A 22,523-nucleotide genomic window follows, 5' to 3' on the forward strand; every position below is an offset into this window, starting at 1 on the left:
GAGGCTGAGGCAGGCAGATCACAAGGTCAGGAGATGGAGACCATCCTGGCTAATATGGTGAAACCCTGTCTCTACTAAAAAATACAAAAAATTAGCCAGGCGTAGTGGCGGGCACCTGTAGTCCCAGTTACTCGGGAGGCTGAGGCAGGAGAACGGTATGAACCCGGGAGGTGCGATCGTGCCACTGCACTCCAGCCTGGGCGATAGAGTGAAGACTCTGTCTCAAAAAAAAAAAAAAAAAAAAGAAAAGAAAAGAAAAATTGGACTTGTATGATGAAAATCCTGAGTACCCTGTCTTCACCACCACATACTATATACATGTAAAAAATTTCTCAAGTACCCCATCAATTTTGGCAAATTTTTAAAAGACTACAAATAGACATCTAAAACAAAAACACAACAGTAATGGCCATAATATACATAAGCTAAAGAAGCCACGTCCACATGTTAAAGAAAATTGATTTTTAATAAGTAATTTTGTAAATCAAAGTTATTAGAAAGATTGAAAATGAAAAGATGGGCAAAGTTACACAAGACAAATGCAATAGAAACAAAGCGGGTCGGGTGCAGTGGCTCAGGCCTGTAATCCCAGCACTTTGGGAGGCTGAGGCGGGCAGATCTCCTGAGGTCAGGAGTTCAAGACCAGCCTGGCCAACATGGTGAAACACCGTCTCAACTAAACATGCAAAAATTAGTTGGGTGTGGTGGCGCATGCCTGTAATCCCAGCTATTCGGTAGGCTGGGGCAGGAGAATCGCTTGAACCTGGGAAACGGAGCTTGCAGTGAGCTGAGATCGCGCCATCGCACTCCAGCCTGGGCGACAGAGCGAGACTCCATCTCAAAAAAAAAAACAAAAAAACAAAAAAAAAACACACACACAACAAAAAGAACAAAGCAGAGGTGTGTCATCTTACTAAGTAACCTGGTGAAATGCAGGTTACACACACAGTAGAAAGAAAAAAAAAGAGTGGAATTTTTAATGCTGAAGGGTGAAATTCAAATGAGGATATGAGAATAAGCCATATATCACAAAATATAAAAATGTTTAAAAACAAAACTGTAGGTGATACCAGGAGAATCAGATGGAACACATTAGCAGTGCAAGATTTAAATACAGTTTCTCAGCCTGCGGCAAATCATGAGGAAATAAAAGTAAGGCTAGAGAAGATGGTGAAGATAATTTTAAAAGTAGCAGTTTTCCACCTATCCATCTATTTGTGGTGAGCCCTTTAAAACGATCCCCAACATTCCCACATCTTGGTCTATAAGTGTCTTTCTGGAACCCCTGCTGCTGAGTACCCACAGAATCTGTGACCTAATTCTCACCAATAGAATATGGGATAGGTTGCCAGGCACGGTGACTCACGCCTGTAGTCCCAGCACATTGGGAGGCCAAGGCGGGCGGGTTACTTGAGGTCAGGAGTTTGAGACCAGCATGGTGAAACCCCAACTCTACTAAAAATACAAAAATTAGCTGGACATGTTGGTGCACACCTGTAATCCCAGCTACTCCAGAGGCTGAGACATGAGAATCACTTGAACCCAGGAGGCAGAGGTTGCAGTGAACCGAGATCGTGCCACTGCACTCCAGCCTGGGCAACAGAACAATACTCCTTCTCAAAAAAAAAAAAAGAAAGGAAAAAAAAAAAGAATATGATGTAGATGAGGGCTGTCACTTCCTTGATTACATTATGATACGTTAGGCCAGTTTAGGAGACCAGAGTCAGAGATTCTCTCTTTTTTTTTTTTTTTTTTTTATTGAGACAGAGTCTCACTCTGTCGCCCAGGCTGGAGTGCAGTGGCATGATCTCGGCTCACTGCAAGCTCCGCCTCCCGGGTTCCCGCCATTCTCCTGCCTCAGCCTCCCGAGTAGCTGGGACTACAGGCGCCGCCACCATGCCCAGATATTTTTTTTTGTATTTTTTAGTAGAGATGGGGTTTCACTGTGTTAGGCAGGATGGTCTCGATCTCTTGACCTTGTGATCCACCCGCCTCGGCCTCCCAAAGTGCTGGGATTACAGGCGTGAGCCACTGCGCCCGGCCTTACCAGAGCCAATTCTCTATTGGTTTGTTGGCTTGAAGTAAAGGCCCAAGTTGAGGAAATCTAAGTGATAAGCAATAAATACATGTATGTATCTACGGTGTACTCTATCTAGGACCTGGAGAAAGGCTTTAGGGCCTAGGGGTGGCCTTTAGGTCCAGGAAGGAAGGCTCTAGGATTTGGGGATATCCTCTAAGACCTGAAAGAGGCCTCTGAGACCTATAGGTGGACTTTGGGACATTGCGGGAGGCCTCTAATATCTGGAAGAGGCTCTTGGGCCTCAGGGAGGCTCCTGTGAGCACCATCTGGGACCTACCTGTGACCCCTAAAACCTGGGGGCTTCCTTTAGGACCTGGGAGAGGCCTCCAGGATGTTGAGAAGGCCCCTGGGACCTGAGGGAGGCCTCTGGGACCTGGAGTGTACTCTAGAAAATAGAGGAGGCCTCCAGAACCTGAGGGAGGCCTTTAGGACTTGGGAGGGGCCTCTGGAACTGGAGTGTACTCTCAGACCTGGGAGAGGCCTCTAGGATTTGGGGGTGGCTTCTAGGCTCTGGAGGACCTTGACAACCTAGAGTGCACTCTAGGACCTATTTGTAGCTTCTAGGACCTGGGACGCCCCTCCAGCCCACAGCCAGCAAAAATCCTGGGTGCTAAGCAGGGGATTGAATTCTGCGGACAAGGGAAGTGAGCCTGGAAATAGATTCTTCCCCCAAGAAAAGGCTCCCAGGGAGAACACCGCTTGGCTTACACCTTGATTACAGTCTTAGCAAAGGATCCGGCGAACCTGGGCCTGATCCATAGAAAATACGAGATCATAAATGTGAGTTGTTTTAGGCTACTAGATTTGTAGTCATGTTTTACAAAGCAATAGAAAACTCACATGCTAGCTGTTTATTTCTACATACATTCAAAGGAGTGAGTCCAACATGAGAGTTAACAAAATGGGATATATAATGAGCAAGAATAAAACAATAAATTCAAAAAATATAAGTAGCATTGAAACAATTATCTGATCACGATGCCATAAAACCGAGAGGGTAAAATAAGAAAACAAAAGGCCATTCCTCCTATAAGCTTAAAAAAAAAAAAAAAAAAAAAACCTTTCTGAAATACCTTTGCTTACAATATAAGCCTGAGATAAATTGCTAATCGTTTTGAGCAAAATGGAATTTATTCCAAGAATGTGTGTGGTCTAGTATTAAGAAATCTATTAATATCATTTAGTATATTGATAGAACTAAGAAAAATATTACCATAATATTACCATTCCTTATTTTTTGTATTTATTAACAAAATAGATACCAGTGAATACTTTCTTAACATGATGAAATACATGGACTCCAGCCAAAGAAAGGCCAGCACCTTATTAAATGGGTCTGCAAAAGTCAGAAAGGGAAGGAAGGGAAAGGAAGGGAAGGGAAAGGAAACAGAAGGACACAGGAAAGGGAAGGAGTAAGAAAAGGGAAGGAGAAGGGAAAGGGAGGGAAAAAGGAAAGGAAAGGAAAAAAGAAAAGGAAAGGAAGAAAAAGAAAGTAAGCAAGCTGCCCTTTCCCCACCACAAATGAACATCGCGTTAGACACATTTCTCAGTTCAATGGGAGAAAATAGAGATAACTGGGTGCTATGTCTCATGCCTGTAATCCTAGAGCTTTGGGAGGCTGAGGTGGGAGGATTGCTTGAGGCCAGGAGTTTAAGATCGGACTAGGCAACAAAAAGCTAGACCTCATCTGTACAAAAAATAAAAAATAGCAGGGCATGGTGGCACCTGTAGTTTTGTCTATTCAGGAAGCCGAGGCAGGAGGTGGGAACTTCTGGCTTGAGCCCAGAAGTTCAAAGCTGCGATGAGCTGTGCTGGCTCCACTGCACTCCTGCCTGGGCAACAGAAGGAGATCCTGTCTCAAAAAAGGAAAGGAAGAAAGGAAGGAAAGAAAAGAAAGAAAGAATTAAAACTAAGAGATATACCTAAATAACCCAATAGAATGAATTAAAATTTTGTATAATCAGTAAGACAACTCAGAATATACACTGAATGAATGGAAAGCTACATCATGGTTTTGTATAGGAAATCTCATCGTAAGTATGTCAGTTCTCTCTAAACAAATTTGTAAGTTTAATGCCATCCCCCCAAAAATACCAGTAGCATTGTTTCTACAATTTGACGAGCTAATTCTAGAAATCATAGAGAAAAATCACCAAACACAAATAACCAGGTAAACTCTAAAAATGAAAAGTTAGGAAAGTGAGATTTTTTTTCTAGTTATTTTAGCATATAAAACCTTCATAATAAATTCAGTAAGATACTGTTGTGTTATAGGCAAATAAAATTGCTAAGGGAACAGTTTAGTGTTTTAAAATAGACACAAATACACAACGGAATTTAATGTACAATGAAGGAAGGATTTCGAATCAGCACAAACAATAACAGATGTTCAAATAAATAGAATAGGAACGACTGTGAAGATATCCAAAAAAGGTAAAGCTGCATTCACAGACAATAGCAAACACCAAGATGATCAAGGATTTAAATATAAAACAAAAAATTCAAACTAGCAAGGTACAAAACTAAAAAACAAAGTGAATTCCTTTATAGTCTTTAAGTGGGAAAGGCTTTTGTGACTTTGATTCAGAACTCAGAAGTCATAAGCTAAAAGAGTGATAAAAATGAATCATTTAAAAATTCACAAGTGAAGTGAAAAGGGAGATGAAAAACTAGGAAAACTATTGGCCATTTATATCACAGTCAAAGAGCCAACATCCTTGATATACAAAGAGCTCAAAGAACTTTAGAAGAAACAGACTGACCACAGTAGAACCATCGCAATGACTAGAAAATTAAAGAAAAAATATAAACAGTTTATAAACATATAAAAATTCTCAGTTTTACTCATTGAAAGATAAATGCAAAATACAACTAAATAGAATTAAACTAAAACACCATTTTTTATCAGGCAGATAGGCAACAAAATCCAAAGATTGGTAACACAGTGTTAGTAAGTTGTGATCAAAATAAGCACTGTCACCCTTTGCTGATTGGATTGTAATTGTTGTAACCATTATGGAGGACGATTTGCAGTATCTACTAAAATTATATATACACTTACCCCTTTGACATAATAATGCAATTTCTGGAAATTTATGACATTCTTCATTGTGACATTGTTTAGAAGAGCAAAATATGGGACCTAACCTGTGAATACATCAAGAGAGTTTAATGAAATATGGTAAAAAGGAGAAATATCTTTTATGATACAGAATAATCCCCAAAAGTGTGGTTAGCTAAAAACAGATGCAGAATGCTAAATAAAGCATTCTATCATTTCTGTAAAAGAAAGGGACGGAGGATAATAAAAGAGTGCATATTTTCTCCATTTGCATAAGAATCTGAGGAAGGATTAGGGTTGCCAGACAAAATATAGGACGCATAGTTAAATTTGAATGTCAAACAATGACTTTTAAATATATGTATGTCTCTTGCAATATTTTGGAAATACTTAAAAAGCATTAATTATTTATCTGAAAATTAAACTTAATCAGGAGTCCTATGTTTTTATTTGTTAAACTAATACACCCAAGTAACTTGTAACAGGGTTTAGCTGTGTGGGTGTAGAAAATAGAGTCCTCAAGGGCAACATGAGACAGGGCTGGATGGTGAGTTTTTCCTGTATGCATTTTATGCTTTCTGAATTTTAGAAGATGTAATTGCATTACCTATTAAAATAATGTAAAGACATAAAAACAAATATGAATAAAGTTAAATATTCCTATAAGTGGACTACTAGAAACCATGTATCATTCATGGAGATTTCTCTTTTATATTCTGTTTTTAGTGAAACCAGACTCCATCTATCATGTTATAATTTGAAAATATAAATGTCTGCAATTCAGTGAAAGCTGAAACATTCTGTGATTTTTATGTTTTTTAAAGTATCCTAACTGCACCTATCCTTCTTGTTGCCACTATTTCAACAGTGAAAAAAAAAAAATCAAACATCTGAGGTTTGGGATTGAGAATGGAAGTGTCATAAAGTATTATTCTTGAGAAAGCAGGCTCAGCCAGGTTTTTGAAATCTTCCCAAATTTTCTCAGCCTTTTGACAGCTTCTCAGATAACTCAAATGGCCACTCAGACATGTTGCTGTAGCAAGTACCAGCTGGGGAAAAAAAAAAATCAAAGGAAGAGTGTACCTTGGGACTTGTTAGTGTGGTGGGCCTCACACCTGGTAGACGCGCACACACACACACACACACACACACACACACACACACACATAAATACATGCGCAGATGAGCCAATGTAGAGAAGTAATTTAGGGTTTTCTTGGTGGTTAAAAACATGGGTTCTTATAATATTATATATAACAACTCAAATGATGAGGACAGTTTTTAAAAATTAAACAACTCTGCCTAGCTATGGTCTCTAATAAGAAATAATTTTTAAAAAATCATAAAATTACACAATGAGATATTGATGTTTTGACATAAATATTCTTATTGAGTTACCTATTTTAAAATTAATTTTCCCCCTTTTTTATGTAGGAAATATGACAAAATACACAAAGTGAAATCCCGGGCTCCTGAATTTTAATACATCTTAAAAAATTTTTTTTCTCTTACTTTTTTAATGTAAGTAAATGACTTGTTTAGGGGTTCAAGTAATATGAATGGGAAGGTATATTTTAAAAGGTAAACAATTTCTGAAGATATCATTGCTTGGAAAAATTGTAGGGCAGCCAAGGTAGAGTTTTTCACTGTCATTTTGAAAGTCGAATTTATAAAAATGTCCTCAGCCATGGTCATAATCAGCTGAGAGATTCCCACCCTCCCACCCATGCCAGCTGGCTCGTGTAGCCACAGATTTTTTTGGCAAATGGTCAAATACAACACACATTTTAAGCAGCTGGATTAACCTAACAGCCCTTTCATCTCTTTTACAGAGATAGAAGCCTGCTATTTAATTACAATCTAATTGGAAAATACATGTCCATGTATTCCTAATCAATAGGATTAATATATAAAAATGTAACTTTGAAATTCCAAATAAACATTGTTATTAAAAGTTCCTGAAGTTTATAATTTTCTCCTTTTTTTTATTTTTTGGCTATCATTTTATATGAAGAACACATAAAAGTCAACTGTTATCCTCCTGTATTAATGGACTGTCCTTTAATGTAAGAATCAAAATAACAACACAACACAGAATATAAACTTTTTATAATAAGATATGGGGATTCTTAGCTTAGGATGCGGGGTTTTGTGTGTGTGTGTGTGTGTGTGTGTGCGCGTGTGTGTGTGTGTGTGTTTTGTTTTGTTTTTTCCTGTCTGCGATTATAATCAAAACAGTATTGGCCTTTCTTAACATTTTAGTCTCCATCAGGATGATATTTGCAGTGTTCTAAATGAGAACCATATGCTCTTCCCTAACCTATTTAACTGTGGTAGCCAGATGTTTGAATAAATTGTGAAGGACAGCTCTACCAGTTTACTCTAACAGTTAAGCATAAAGCTGACCACTACCAGCTCTCACACTCTGTCCTCGCCTTAAGTAACAGGAAAAACAAAAGGGTCTAAATTTTGTAACATATGTGACTGTGCCTCATTATTTTGATCAATGTTAAATGGTGACACACTTTCAGTGAAACAAACAAAAATATCTTTTAAAAAATGTATAGGGTTCAAATGTATTATAAAAACTAGTATCCTGGTTGCAATTATACTAAAGTAATGGTGAAATTCATAGTAGTTTTATTATCAGCTATAGTCATAATTTTTCAGTGGACATTCTTTTTTTTTTTTTTTTTTGAGACGGAGTCTCGCTCTGTCGGCCAGGCTGGAGTGCAGTGGCCGCATCTCAGCTCACTGCAAGCTCCGCCTCCTGGGTCTACGCCATTCTCCTGCCTCAGCCTCCCGAGTAGCTGGGACTACAGGCGCCCGCCACCTCACCCGGCTAGTTTTGTTTTGTATTTTTTAGTAGAGACGGGGTTTCACCGTATTAGCCAGGCTGGTCTCGATCTCCTGACCTTGTGATCTGCCCGTCTCGGCCTCCCAAAGTGCTGGGATTACAGGCTTGAGCCACCGCGCCTGGCCCTGGACATTCTTTTGATTCTGCACATTTATTATAGTAACGTATTCCTTAATGTTAAAGACTTTTGCTGTCATGGCCGTACCAAGCAGATAAAACAGACTAGATACTATCTTTTGAAGCAAATGTTTTAAAGTATCCAATTCACTATGTAACGTATCTGGAGTGACACTCTTTTCTACATATTAATAATTGGTTTACTTGAAACTGTAACTAATTGTAACTAGTTACTTATTACTGTTTTGAGGGAAAATTCACATATTTAGCATACACTTTTACAATAAACACAGAAGCAAATACCCTTTTATATGTACTTATAAATATTTCTGGACAAGTAAGCTAAATCTCTTACAATGATTTCAGATTAAAACATAACAGCAACAAAAATATGTGTCTATTCAAAGAATGAAGAGAAATAGAAATTGTAATTAGGTGGAATAATACAAAATCTTTTAAATTTGGAAAATATCTTTGAATGGAATTCTTTAGAGGAAGAACAATATCATACAGTCTGTATGCAATATGTAATATATAAAAGTCAGTTATATGTGATGTGGTGTAACGTTATATGAAGGTAGAATGTGGCAAGCTAAAATTACATTTGAAGGATGAAACCGCTGAAAATGACATGAAGATATAAAAAGTTAATAAGATGGATGCCAAAAATATTCAAGGAAAAAAAGCTAAGGGAAAATAAGAAAAAAAGAATAAAGTATTATAGAACTAGTAGAAAACAAATAGCAAGATGATAAATTTAAAGCCAACCATGTTGAAAAACATATTAAATGTAAATGGCCAGACACTATAAGTAAAAAGCAGAGATTGTCAGAATGAATAAAAAAACAGGCTCTAACCATATGCTGTCTATAAAAATTTAAAAAAAAAACATTTTAAATATACAAACCTAGATTGATTATGAGTCAGATAATGTCAGAAGATATATCATACAAACACCAATCAAATAAAAGCTAAGGTGGCTACATAAATGTCATAAAAGTTAGTTTTAGAAAAGCAGATATTGGCCGGGCGCGGTGGCTCAAGCCTGTAATCCCAGCACTTTGGGAGGCTGAGACGGGTGGATCCACGAGGTCAGGAGATCGAGACCATCCTGGCTAACACGATGAAACCCCGTCTCTACTAAAAGATACAAAAAACTAGCCGGGCGAGGTGGCGGGCACCTGTAGTCCCAGCTACTAGGGAGGCTGAGGCAGGAGAATGGCGTGAACCCAGGAGGCGGAGCTTGCAGTGAGCCGAGATCCGGCCACTGCACTCCAGCCTGGGCGACAGAGCGAGACTCCGTCTCAAAAAAACAAAAAAAAAACAAAAAACAAAAAAAAAAGAAAAGCAGATATTATCAGGATGAAAATCGATATAAGTATAAACGTGTCAATTTGTGAAGAAAATAAATGTGAAAGAAGATAAAAAACACATTCAAAGCACCTGCAACAAAACTGATAGAACTTAGAGTATGTATAGAAAAAAAATGTGTAAATTTTCACACATTTCTGGGTTTTTTAAATTATTATTATACTTTAAGTTCTGAGATACATGTGCAGAACGTGCAGGTTTGTTACATAGGTATACACATGCCAGGGTGGTTTGCTGCACCCATCAACCCATCATCTGCATTAGTTATTTCTCCTAATGCTATCCCTCCCCCAGCCTGCAAGCCCCCAACAGGCCCTGGTGTGTGATGTTCCCCTCCCTGTATCCATGTGTTCTCATTTTTCAACAACCACTTATGAGTGAGAACATGCGGTGTTTGGTTTTCTGTTCCTGTGTTAGTTTGCTAAGAATGATGGTTTCCAGCTTCATCCATGTCCCTGCAAAGGACATGAACTCATCCTTTTTTATGACTGCATAGTATTCCATGAGTATATGTGCCACATTTTCTTTATCCAGTCTATCATTGATGGGCATTTGGGTTGGTTCCAAGTCTTTGCTATTGTGAATAGTGCTGCAGTAAACATACGTGTGCATGTGTCTTTACAGTAGAATGATTTATAATCCTTTGGGTATATACACAGTGATGGGATTGCTGGGTCAAATGGTATTTCTGGTTCTTGATCCCTGAGGAATCGCCACACTGTCTTCCACAATGGTTGAACTAATTTACACTCCTACCAACAGTGTAAAAGCATTCCTATTTCTCCACATCCTCTCCAGCATCTGTTGTTTCCTGACTATTTAATGATGGCCATTCTAACTGGTGTGAGATAGTATGTCATTGTGGTTTTGATTTGCATTTCTCTAGTGACCAGTGATGATGAGCTTTTTCTCATATGTTTGTTGGCTGATAAATGTCTTTTGAGAAGTGTCTATTCATATCCTTGACCCACTTTTTGATGGGGTTGTTTGGTTTTATTCTTGTAAATTTGCTTAAGTTCCTTGTAGATTCTGGATATTAGCCCTTTGTCAGATGAATAGATTGCAAAAATTTTCTCCTATTCTGTAGGTTACGTGTTCACTATGATAGTTTCTTTTGCCCTGCAGAAGCTCTTTAGTTTAGTTAGATCCCATTTGTCAATTTTGGCTTTTGTTGCAATTGCTTTTGGTGTTTTAGTCATGAAGTTTTTGCCCATGCTTATGTCCTGAATGATATTGCCTAGGTTTTCTTCAAGGATTTTTATTGTTTTAGGGTTTACGTTTAAGTCTTTAATTCATCTTGAGTTAATTTCTGCATAAGGTGTAAGGAAGAGGTCCAGTTTCATTTTTCTGCATATGGTTAGCCAGTTTTCTCAACATCATTTATTAAATAGGGAATCCTTTCCCCATTGCTTGTTTTTGTCAGGTTTGTCAAAGATCAGATGGTTGTAGATGTGTGGCATTATTTCTGCGGCCTCTGTTCTGTTCCATTGGTCTATATATCTGTTTTGGTACCAGTACCATGCTGTTTTGGTTACTGTAGCCTTGTAGTACCTTTTGAAACTATATTTTCACACATTTCTTAAGTGAAAGTAGAAAATATTTTGAAATAAAATAAGGTAAAAGCAAAACACAGCAAAAATTTGTGAGATGCTGCTAAGTATACATTTAGTGGGAAAGATCTAATATTAAAGCTGGAATCTTTTACCTTAAGAACCTAGAATAAGCATAGTAATATAAACCCAAATAAATAGAATAATAAATACATATACAGAAATCAATACAACAGAGAAAATTTATAGAACCAAAAGCTGTTTCTTTTAAAGGTCCATTAAATCAATAGAATTGATCAAGAAAACAAGAGACATAAAACAAAGTATCAACATCTTATAGATTTTATGCCAATGAATTTGATAATTTAAATGAGTAAATTCCTTGAAAGATACAAATTACTTAAATTGATGAAAGGAGTAATAGAAATCTAAATAGGCCTGTGCCCATCAATGAGGTTAAATTCATAAATAAAAGCCATACATAAAGAAAATTACAGACCCAAGCAGCTTCAGTGGCAAATTCTACCAAAACATATACGCAAGAAATTTTTTTAAAACCCTTATAAGTTCTTTCAGAATATGAGAAGAATGGAATACATTTCAAAAGTCATTTTATGGCCGGGCGCGGTGGCTCAAGCCTGTAATCCCAGCACTTTGGGAGGCCGAGGCGGGCGGATCACGAGGTCAGGAGATCGAGACCACAGTGAAACCCCGTCTCTACTAAAAATACAAAAAACTAGCCAGGCGAGGTGGCGGGCGCCTGTAGTCCCAGCTACTCGGGAGGCTGAGGCAGGAGAATGGCGGGAACCCGGGAAGCGGAGCTTGCAGTGAGCCGAGATCGCACCACTGCACTCCAGCCTGGGCGACAGAGCGAGACTCCGCCTCAAAAAAAAAAAAAAAAAGTCATTTTATGAGATCACCATTACTTAGATAGTAAAACCAAGGGAACTTACAAGAGAATAGTACAGACCAAAAGTGTTCATGAACATATATGAAATATCCTGAATAAAATGTTAGTAAAACCAATCCAGTAGTTACCAAAAAGCGAAGCTATGTTACTCTAATGTTGCTTATATGTTATATGATTGCATAGTTTTAACGTTTCAAAATAAGTCACATGACTATATAAGCAGGTGAATATATGTATTCAGCTCAATATGTGCAAAACACAAGGTTTTGATGTATATCCAACATAGATTATTTAAAAAAAAAAAAACCACAGGTGAAACCTTGTGTCTACTAAAAATACAAAAAATAGTACCACGGTTTCCTGATGGCTCTGTTTATTCCTTTGCAGTCTTGATTCTTTTCATCTCCCTATTAGTGTTTTTTATTTCTGTATTATCAAGGTTACTGGTCTTTACTTTTGCTATCAAACTCAAACTGATAATAACCCAATTATGTATATTTTTAAATTCTAATGCTGTATTTTTATCTCTAAATACTATATATCTTTTGTTTTTTGGACAGAGTCCGACTCTGTCGCCCAGGTTGGAGTGCAGTGGCATGATCTCGACTCACTGCAAGCTCCACCTCCCAGGTTCACACCATTGTCCTGCCTCATCCTCCTGAGTAACTGGGACTATAGGCACCCGCCACCACGCCTGGTTATTTTTTTGTATTTTTAGTAGAGGCGGGGTTTCACCGTGTTAGCCAGGATGGTCTCGATCTCCTGACCTCGTAATCCACCCGCCTCGGCCTCCCAAAGTGCTGGGATTACAGGCGTGTGCCACCACGCCCGGCCCAACAGATTCATTTTTAAAGTAATAAAGCTACAATTCTAAAACCATTAAAATTCAATAATTTAGTTTCTGTGTAATTCAGAACAATCTCCATTTACTCACAAATTCATAAATTATGATTTGTATTTTTGAAAAGTAACATTATGCTTTGCTAATGATAACAACATGTCCCTTCCCATTAATTACACTGGTCTCACACTATATTCATTTGGAATCAATAACTAAGTTAAAGTTAAAATATACATCATTTGAAACAGAGTCTCACTGTGTCGCCCAGGCTGGAGTGCAGTGGTGTGATCCACTGCAACCTGCACCTCCCAGGCTAATTTTTATATTATTAGTGGAGATGGGGTTTCACTATGTTGGCCAGGCTGGTCTGAAGCTCCTGACCTCAGGTGATCCGCCCACCTCGGCCCCCCAAAGTGCTGGGGTTACAGGCATGAGCCCCCGCATCCAGCCAGACCTACTTTTACAACTGTATGTGCAGTGTACATGTAAATTTAATCAATAACTATGATTACCAAACAAACACCTAGGGTGAAAAAGATGAAAAAGAAAAGAACATTAGAAAAGTTAATAGGGTCAGCAAGTAATAGAATCACATAAGATGGAATAGAGCACATTCGCTTTATTATCAAAATGGTTTTCCACATCCTGTATATTTTCATTTCTAATTTGGAGGTGAACAGACCACCCTCTAGTGGATAAAGAAGCATGTCAATTAACCAAATTTAATATGCTTTGTCTTCAGAAGAAAGCAACAAAACATTCTGCAGGATGTTTTTTAATAATCTTCCTTTAAGAGATTTTAATTCAAATTTAAGAGATTAGCTTAGAATTTTCAAAGTTTTACATATTTCCATGTCTTAGTGTTTTATTCTTATGTAATATTTGTAACATAGATAGAACAGGAATTCATAATTCTACTTAAAAATATCAAAGCTGAGATTTGAACGTAGCGTGATCTACCTGGATAAGCTATATTAATAGCCAAGTGATGGTATTAGAACTCAAACTCTGATGTTGGCAGTGAGGTTCTTTGTATCAAGATAACAATAGTAGAAGTTTCTAGAAGACAGAGCTACTGAGACCGCTCTTAGATTGTTAATGACTATCATGTTGCAGAATGTCCATTTTCCTCATTTGGGAAAAACTTTTCCAGATATTGTAGCATGTAATCCTGATAGTAGTTACTAAGATCATTGCAGAGAAATAAAAAAAAAATCTTCATAATTTATTAAATGAATTTTCATTTCAAAATAACACAACCAAATAGCACAGATATACTTCCTGAAGATAAAATTGCCAAGAACTTCTGGAAGGAAAGTTTTCAATGTATGAAAATAAAAAAATTCTATCCTCTTAATTGTATCATTTTCCAGTAAGTACTAGAAAATGTCCCACTTTGAGGGTATTAGGGAAATTCCTAAATGCCTCTTTGGTTTTGTGGTGTGAATTTATTTAGAATCTCCATTAACTTTCTGTTTTGCTGAGAAACTATTTGGTCCCATTTATTCATTGTGGATTTTTGTTTTAGTGACTAAGATGGAGATGAAGACTAACCCAATCACCTAACTTCTAATTTTATCTCATCACCTCAAAAACATATTTTTACACTTATTACCTAAAGGGTAATTAGAGGGAATGGTAGTGTGGTTTAGTGGTTAGAGACTTGGGCTGAGAATTAAAGAACCTAGTCTCTTTCCTCCCACTGCCTGCGCTGACTCTATGGCATTGGGCTAACCCTTGCCCTCCTATAAATGCAGAGTTTTCAAAAGAAAAAACCAGCACTTCACCAGAGGTGATGAAGCTAGCGTTTTTCAGAATAGAGCTGTTATGTAATTGTCTTGGACAGCTACAATTTATTTTGAGATTTTATAATTGTAGATTTTTAGTTCAGCTATTAAGAGATCATGATCTGGAGGGAGCAAAAGGCACGTTCTCTGGCTGGCCTTGGTTTACTATTGCATGCCCATGAAGGCAGATGGAAATCTGGAAGACCTTGATTTTAGAGAACAACCCAGGTACTAACAAAGGTTGCCGGTATCAACTTTATTTTGCTGTTGACCTAATCCACAGTGCTCTCTAGATAATAGTATGCGATTGTGGCTGCTGTTCATTCCTAAGTACTAGCAGATTAGGAGAAAAAGCAGAATGTGTCTCCACCCCAACCCCTACACACCTTCCAATCCAATGAAAAGAAATAAACAAAAAAGGAGAAGATAATTCATGCACACTAAAATTGGGATAAGAGCTAAGTTCATACCTCAAACTCCAGAAAATATTAACTGTCGGTAGTACAATTTGAAGCAGGTTGAGGAAGAACATTAGGAACCTATCAAAAACATTTGAACACAGTAAGCAAAGACAAACATTTTTGACAAATGCTACCTGTATTCCCCTAAAATGTATTTTAATCCACACAATTGTTGCTGTTAGAAATTAAAGAAAAAATGAATTCCCTGGCATAAATATAAGACAACAGGATGACATAAATGAGAATTGACATATAAAAAGGATAAATTACAGGAGAAAAATAAAATATTAATACATAAAATGAAACATTAGCAGAATTGACCCTGGAGGAAATAAAATTAATAACATTATGATCTGAAACAATTAGAGCAAGCATAAAGAGCTCTTACAAGTCAACAACAGACAGATAAAATTTCCAGTTTAAAATTGAACAAAGGATTTGAATTGACTTTCTCCAAAATAGGTATGCAAATTGCCATAGGCATATGTTTAACATCATTGGTCCTCATGCAATCAAAACCTCTCCAAAGAAGGTATGCAAATTGTCATAGGCACATAAAAAGATGTTTAACATCATTAGTCCTCAGGGAAATGCAATCAAAACCACTTTAAAAAACCACGTCAAATCCACTAGGGTAGCTAAAATTTTTAAACAACACACAAGTATCAATCACGATGTGAAAAAATGGGAACCTCATACATTGTTTGTGAGAATGTAAAATGACAGTCACTTTGGAAAAGAGTCTTACCCAATTAAGATTAGACCCAGCAATTCTACTCCTCAGTATATACCCAAGAGAAATGAAAAAGTAGGTCCACACAAAACTTACACACAAATGTTCACAGCAGCATTATTCATAATAACCAAGAAGTGGAAACAGTTCGAATGCCCATCAAATGATGAATAGATAAACAAAATGTGGTGTATTGCATATTATTAATCCTTAAAAATAATGAAATGGGAGGAGGGAGAGATCAACAGTTGGAGCACAGAGGATTTTTCCGGAAGTGAAACTCTCCTGTATGTGATAGTATAGTGATGCACACATGTTATTATACAATTGTCCAAAACTATAAAATGTACAATACTAACAGTGAATGCTAATATAACAGTGGACTTTGGGTGATTATGGTGAGTCAGTGAAGGTCCATCAGTTGTAACAAACGCACCACCCTAGTGTGGAATATTGATAGTAGGGGAGGCTGTGCATGTGTAGAGGCTAGGGGTATATGGGAAATCTCTGTGCCTTTTTTTCAATTTTGCTATGAACCTAAAAAATTGTCTGTGAAAAAATTAAAAATAAATTCTGACATCTGCTGCAACACTGATGAACCTTAAAGATGCTATGCAAAGTGAAATAAACCAGACACAAAAGGACAAATGTTGTATAATTCCAAATAAGGACACATTCTGAGGTTCCGGATGGACATCACTTTTGGAGAGACAAAACCCTCTCCATCTCCTACCTCTGTGACCTCACTTTCTATTGCTTTTTTTTTTTTTTTCTTTTTGAGACGGAGTCTCCCTCTGTCTCCCAGGCTGGAGTGAGTAGCAGGATCCCGGCTCACTGCAAGCTCCGCCTCCTGGGTTCACGCCATTCTCCTGCCTCAGCCTCCCGAGTAGCTGGGACCACAGGCGCCGCCCCCACACCCAGCTAATTTATTTTTGTATTTTTAGTAGAGACGGGGTTTCACCGTGTTAGCCAGGATGGTCTCGATCTCCTGACCTCGTGATCTACCTGCCTCGGCCTTCCAAAGTGCTGGGATTACAAGCGTGAACCACCGCGCCCGGCCTCTATTACTGTATTATGGTCACTTGATTTCAGCTTGGCTGTTTTTTGCCCTTCCTTTAACATACTAAGCAAGCTCTTGCTTCAAGGATTTCATGCCTGTTTATATTCTTTCCTCAATTCTTGAGTTACATGTCACCTTCTCAGTGAAGACTTATCTGATTAATAACAATTGCACACCTGCTCAACTCTCCTGATTATCTTTCCATGTTTTATTATCAGGATTTTTATTTTTGTACATTGCTTGGTTAATAGAGTAAGTGAGAAAAAATCAATCATTCATATAGATACCCAAAAGACAGTTGATAAAATTCAACATCAAACTTCTCATTCAAAACTTAGCTAACATACGTTTCATTCCACAACAAATAGATATACTTATTTAGCATATTATAAAAACACGCAAAAATGCATAACTGACCTAGCAGAAATAAAGTGTCATCTCCAGGAACCAGAAAAAGGAGGGAATCTGTAGCCCAAAAGCAAGCCAGCAAGTTAATGATTCAGTCGTTCAAAGGGATATTTCAGACATGGACATAAGCCCTTTTTCTGTGCTTTTATAATTATACTGTATTCTTGAGAAATTTTAAGCCTAGAGGAAGAGGAAGACATGCAATTAGCAATACTACAAAACATTAGTCTCTAAACCAAGTGCAAGTTGTAATGGCAAATTCCCTGCTCTCCGAAGGCAGGCAATATATTATGTAGCCGTGGCTGTTTAAGCAGCAGGCAATGGAGGGAACAGAGAGGCAAGCTGAAGAGGGTGGCCGATATAAGATATTTAAAGTAAAAATGGGAAACAGTTAAAAATGGGAAACAAATCAATGTTATCTGTAGTTGAATGAATGTCTGGATGGCTTTGACTTCTAAAGACCTAATTACAGTAGCATAGGGAAACTCATCGTTTCTTGATGGTTTGTCACTGTCAGTCCTGTTCAACATGTGTACCAACCTCAGACAGCAAATGAGGACTCCTTCCACTATGCTGCGTCCCCCTCCCCGCAACCTCCTCATGTCAATTATCTAATTAAAATCCATGTTCTCTAAGTTCCCTCACGCAAATTCCTGGGCAAACCACATGACAATGGAATACAAACAATATCTCTTGCCTGTTTAAAACATGGTATGAACCCTTCAGTATTTAGAAAAATAGGTACCCTGATTTATTTACTTAACATCACAGGTGTTTTTCAAATTATTTAACGTTTATTTAAAATCTATGTATGCCAGGTCTATTCCAAATGAGGGATAAAATGGCAGAACGAAAAGGAGAGGTGAAGGCAGCCACTGGCCAAAGTGACCAGAGTGTATGACAAGAATTATGAAGGCAATTAGTAGAGATCATTATCACAGAAAAAGAGCAGTACCGGTGGCCTGTAATCCTCTTAGATAAGGGTTGTCAGGAGCGGCCTGAAGTTGACCAAAAAAAGGAAACAAAAAATCTATGTTCCAGGTTGGTTTAGGTCTTGTTTTCACATTAGGTCAATATGGCATTTTAGTATATTTGAATTCACTTGGTTGTTCAGTGTTTAATGTTGTTATTAAGTGGTCCTAATTACAACTCGTAAACTTAGCACAATTCTATCTATAATTTAAATGATGTTTTTGAATGTGATTATTTGTCATCTGAAAAATTACACCTGCTAAAATTGCTCATAATTTTTTTAAAAAAATTTTTTAAATTGCTGGTCAAAACCTACAAAATGTGTAGTTACCATTTTCCCTCACAGTGGGGCAACACATGAATTGCAGTTTCTTCAAACTGCACACACCAAATTGAACTAGCTTTGAAAATAAATCTCTATATACTTAATGCAAACCTTTTTTAAAATCAAATCATCATCCTGGGGCTTGACTTACACATTCCTTTAAAGTAGAATAAAAATATAGCGGCCGGGCGCGGTGGCTCACGCCTGTAATCCCAGCACTTTGGGAGGCTGAAGTGGGCGGATCACGAGGTCAGGAGATCAAGACCATCCTGGCCAACACGGTGAAACCCTGTCTCTACTAAAAAAAAAAAATACAAAAATTAACCAAGCCTGGTGACGAAGGCTTGTAGTCCCAGCTTTTTGGGAGGCTGAGGCAGGAGAATGGCATGAACCTGGGAAGCGGAGCTTGCAGTGGGCCAAGATCGCGCCACTGCACTCCAACCTGGGAGACAGAGCGAGACTCTGTCTCAAAAAAAAAAAAAAAAAAAAAAAATATATATATATATATATATATATATATAGCAAAAATATGCATATTTAGGAATACAGAAATTGTAATAAGTAATAGAAAAGTGAAATCAAAGTAGTGTCCCCACAGTTTCAAAAGATAGTTTTGGTAACCTAAAGTAAATAAATGTCAAGGAAAATACTGATTCATGCCATAATCACATGGAAGAGTCGGGCCAATTTTCCAAAGTGGGCTGTGAAGTTCCCGTTTTTATAACACATTAGAAACCTTAATTTTATCTTTCTTGAATTTTATATATATACTTCACACAAATAGAAAATTTAATACATAGAAAGCATACATGTGTATGTTGTTTAATTATCCAGAATGATGATACATGCAAGAGCTTGGTTTATAATCTGTGCATATATAAAGACCAAAGATGTTGGTATAGTGTTTCAAGTAACCCATGGGTCACCAAGGATAAACAAAAGTCTAGAGGGAAGTGACAAAGATAAACTGAATCCTTTACACCTCATTATATTTTGCTGGTGAAAATCAAATGCTCAAGGCTGACATCCTCTACAGGAACCTGTCTCTGTACTTCCTCCTCTGGAAGCACTATGGGCCAGCATATTTCATCAGGCACCTCCCCCACACAAAAAGCAATGAACATCTTTGAAAAATTAACTCATTCCTATGATTTATAACTTTTTGAGTAGGAGGAAAGAAAAAGCATCACATTTTAAAAGTCTTATTTTTTGTCCCGAAGATCCCAAAGTTCACGTTATGTTTTCAGCATTTGGGAACAAATTCGAAACTCTGTAGGTCCTAAAGCATTTGGCTAATCTCTACTTGTACCTGAAGGCAGAGTAAGAAGTATGAGAAGAACACAAATAATTGATATTCACAAGTTGGTCCTCAGAGCCCCTCTATAGAGGCCCCTCCCACATGAGCCACTCACTGCCGGGCAAAGCCACTGCCAGGCAAAGCCATTTTACAGGTATAAAATGATTCTTAGTGGTGATGGCTTTGTGTCTGTGTTCATATCACCAGCAGTGCCTGGCTGTGGTTTGAAAGCACCCAGTCTGCAGAGCTTTGAGAACCCACTTCTGATGCCCAGAACCTGGTGTCCCTATAGCAGGCACCTCTGGATCCAACCTCATGGGAAGCCATGGCTTAAAAGCAGGGAATCACTCTTTGTGCTGGAGTGTCAGACGAGGAACACAGTGGCAAAAGGAGAATGGCACAGACTCAGACACTAGGCCAGCCACTGCCGTCACCCCAGGACAGAGTTGGGGGAATGGCACCTCTCCTGATGCTCTGTTCCTGCCCTTCTCCCGTCTTCGGTCCACAGGAGCAGCCCGTACCTTCTTCCGTTGAGCTGTATACTCTGAAGATCTGCCCTATGCTCAAGCTGTGCTGCCTAGATGAGCCCACAGGAACACGCCTTGTAGCTTCAGCTTGTCTTCTCATCTCCTGGATGATCATAACCGGACTTCTGCACACGGGAGTTGAGATGCTGGCTTGAGGTAAGCGGTGCCCTGTGCACGTCATTCCTTACGGGTTGATAACTGGCTCGATAGAAAGGCTCCTTGGTGGTTGTCACTCTTCCATGACATAAAACAGCATGTGCCAACTTGTTCCCTGCATCAACCTTGCAGAGCTGGCTCCCTAGCAGCCCCCTGGAACTCCTGTGACCCCCACAAGCAGTCTTTCTCAATCCTTTTTCATTGGAGAGGAGTCAAATTGGAAGTCTAAGGGAAGAGGCAAACGGGTTGTCTGAGTGGCTCTTTCATTTATTCTGTGTCTATTTGCATAGCAATATGTCTTTTCCACAAGTCAAACCGTCTTCTTTTCAAGGGAACAAAACCAAACAAAGCAAAATAACCCAAAACTTTAAAATCATCTAGAAGCCCAGTTGAGCATGAAATGGATGTTGGGAAGAACATCAATAATTGTAAGAAGTGTTGCAAATGATCCAGAACTGGCATGTGGATTAAGCTAAAACTATTAGTTTTCATTGTAAAACAGTCAACATCATTCTGTTCAAGCCTTTGTTTAAGCAATCCTTAACCAGGGTAAACTGCAGCTTGAGCTTGCTGGGAGTTGACACGGCAGGTTGCGAAGGGTGGACGGTTTCCCGACGTCCCGGCGCTATGCTCTTGAGCTTGGGGCAGGAATGTGTGCAGCCCGCAGTCCCACAGGAAGCAGGGGATCTGCAGAAACAGGAATTGAAAGGCAATTAGCTGGCATCAGACTGGCACAATCTGTTCAAGGGACTTGTCCGCCGGCATGGGGTCAGTGGGAGAGGGAGCTGAGCTGGTAACAGATCCTTCCTTCAGCCTCAGCAGTTCCCAGAGACACCGACATGTTCTTGCCAGGACTTAGGGCCAGCAGAGCAGAGGGCTGCAGTTTTCAATTTTTTTTTTTTTACCCATGCAGAGGATTTTTATATCCAGACGGGGAGGACCTACATTTTTATAAAGCAGTATGCTTTGGGGATATTTATAATCAGTAATTTCCCTCCCTGCCTCTCCCCTGATATGCTACATTAGATGAACAGTTACTATATTAGCCACAGTCCAGGCATGAGGAAAGGGAAAACATGCAAAAACAAGACTTACGCGAAAGAGAAAATAAGAGTCTACATAGACAGCAATGTGAATAGATTTCTACTTTGGAACTCCAGCTATTTCTGTTTCTGTTTTCGAAATCCAACTAGTATTTTTTCAAGTGAGCATACATCATTCTTTGTATAGCATTACTATGTTATTCTGGGTAAAAGACTTAAATGTACAAAAAAATACAGCTCTAGGAAAGAGGGCAGGGATGTATTAATGAATTAGACAATCACAGAGCCTTCAAGCCATGATGCCTTAAGTATTCCTTCAGTGACTGAGGTTTGAATCTTCTAGTGCGTATTGCAGAAAGCTTTTAGACATCTCTTAGCAAAGGGGAACGAGTGTGCAAGTTTGAAATAAGTATTCATCAACTGGTATGTACTTTTATTCAGTATATATGGTTTTATATAGTAGGGCAAATAGAAGACAAAGAAGCAATGACTTAAGGACTGATTTGAATAGCATTTATGGAATACATGTTGTACCTATTTTCTACAAAATATAACCTCATTAACAAGGAATAGCAGAAATGGGGCAGTTAATCGTTACGTGTTTACTGCACTCTTTTCCTCCATAATGACAATAAACAAACCTATGAATTTGAGAGCCTACTATGTGCCAGGCATAACCCACCCAACCATTATGTAGAGAGATAAGATTCCCATTTTCTAGATGAGCGGGTTGAAGCTTTATATTAATTTTACCTAAACAAGTCCACCTGGAAAAATATCAGGTATGTTGTTGAATAAAAACTGTTTTTGTTGAAGAGTAGATATAGTTGGTTTGTAAGCACATGCGTTAAAAATGTGAACTTTTACTTGTTTGGATTTTTGCACTCTGGAGAGCAAAGAGATAGAAGAAGAGACTTTTAAAAATCCTTTGAATTATATTTGCGTCTTATTTATTATAATACCATAA

The 22,523-nt window shown here is 38.2% G+C and overlaps 1 long non-coding RNA gene across 2 annotated transcripts in view; it reads left to right on the forward strand.

Annotated features, from left to right (window-relative positions):
* Window positions 1-22,523, forward strand: part of LOC123569868 (uncharacterized) — a 662,349-nt gene that overhangs the window by 501,311 nt on the left and 138,515 nt on the right. For both annotated transcript variants that reach the window (XR_010582501.1, XR_010582502.1), the window contains exon 3: window positions 20,339-20,513. This is a non-coding gene — a long non-coding RNA (uncharacterized lncRNA). The remainder of the gene's footprint in view (window positions 1-20,338; window positions 20,514-22,523) is intronic.

This window comes from Macaca fascicularis, chromosome 17 (assembly GCF_037993035.2).
Source record: "Macaca fascicularis isolate 582-1 chromosome 17, T2T-MFA8v1.1".
Taxonomy (NCBI): domain Eukaryota; kingdom Metazoa; phylum Chordata; class Mammalia; order Primates; family Cercopithecidae; genus Macaca; species Macaca fascicularis.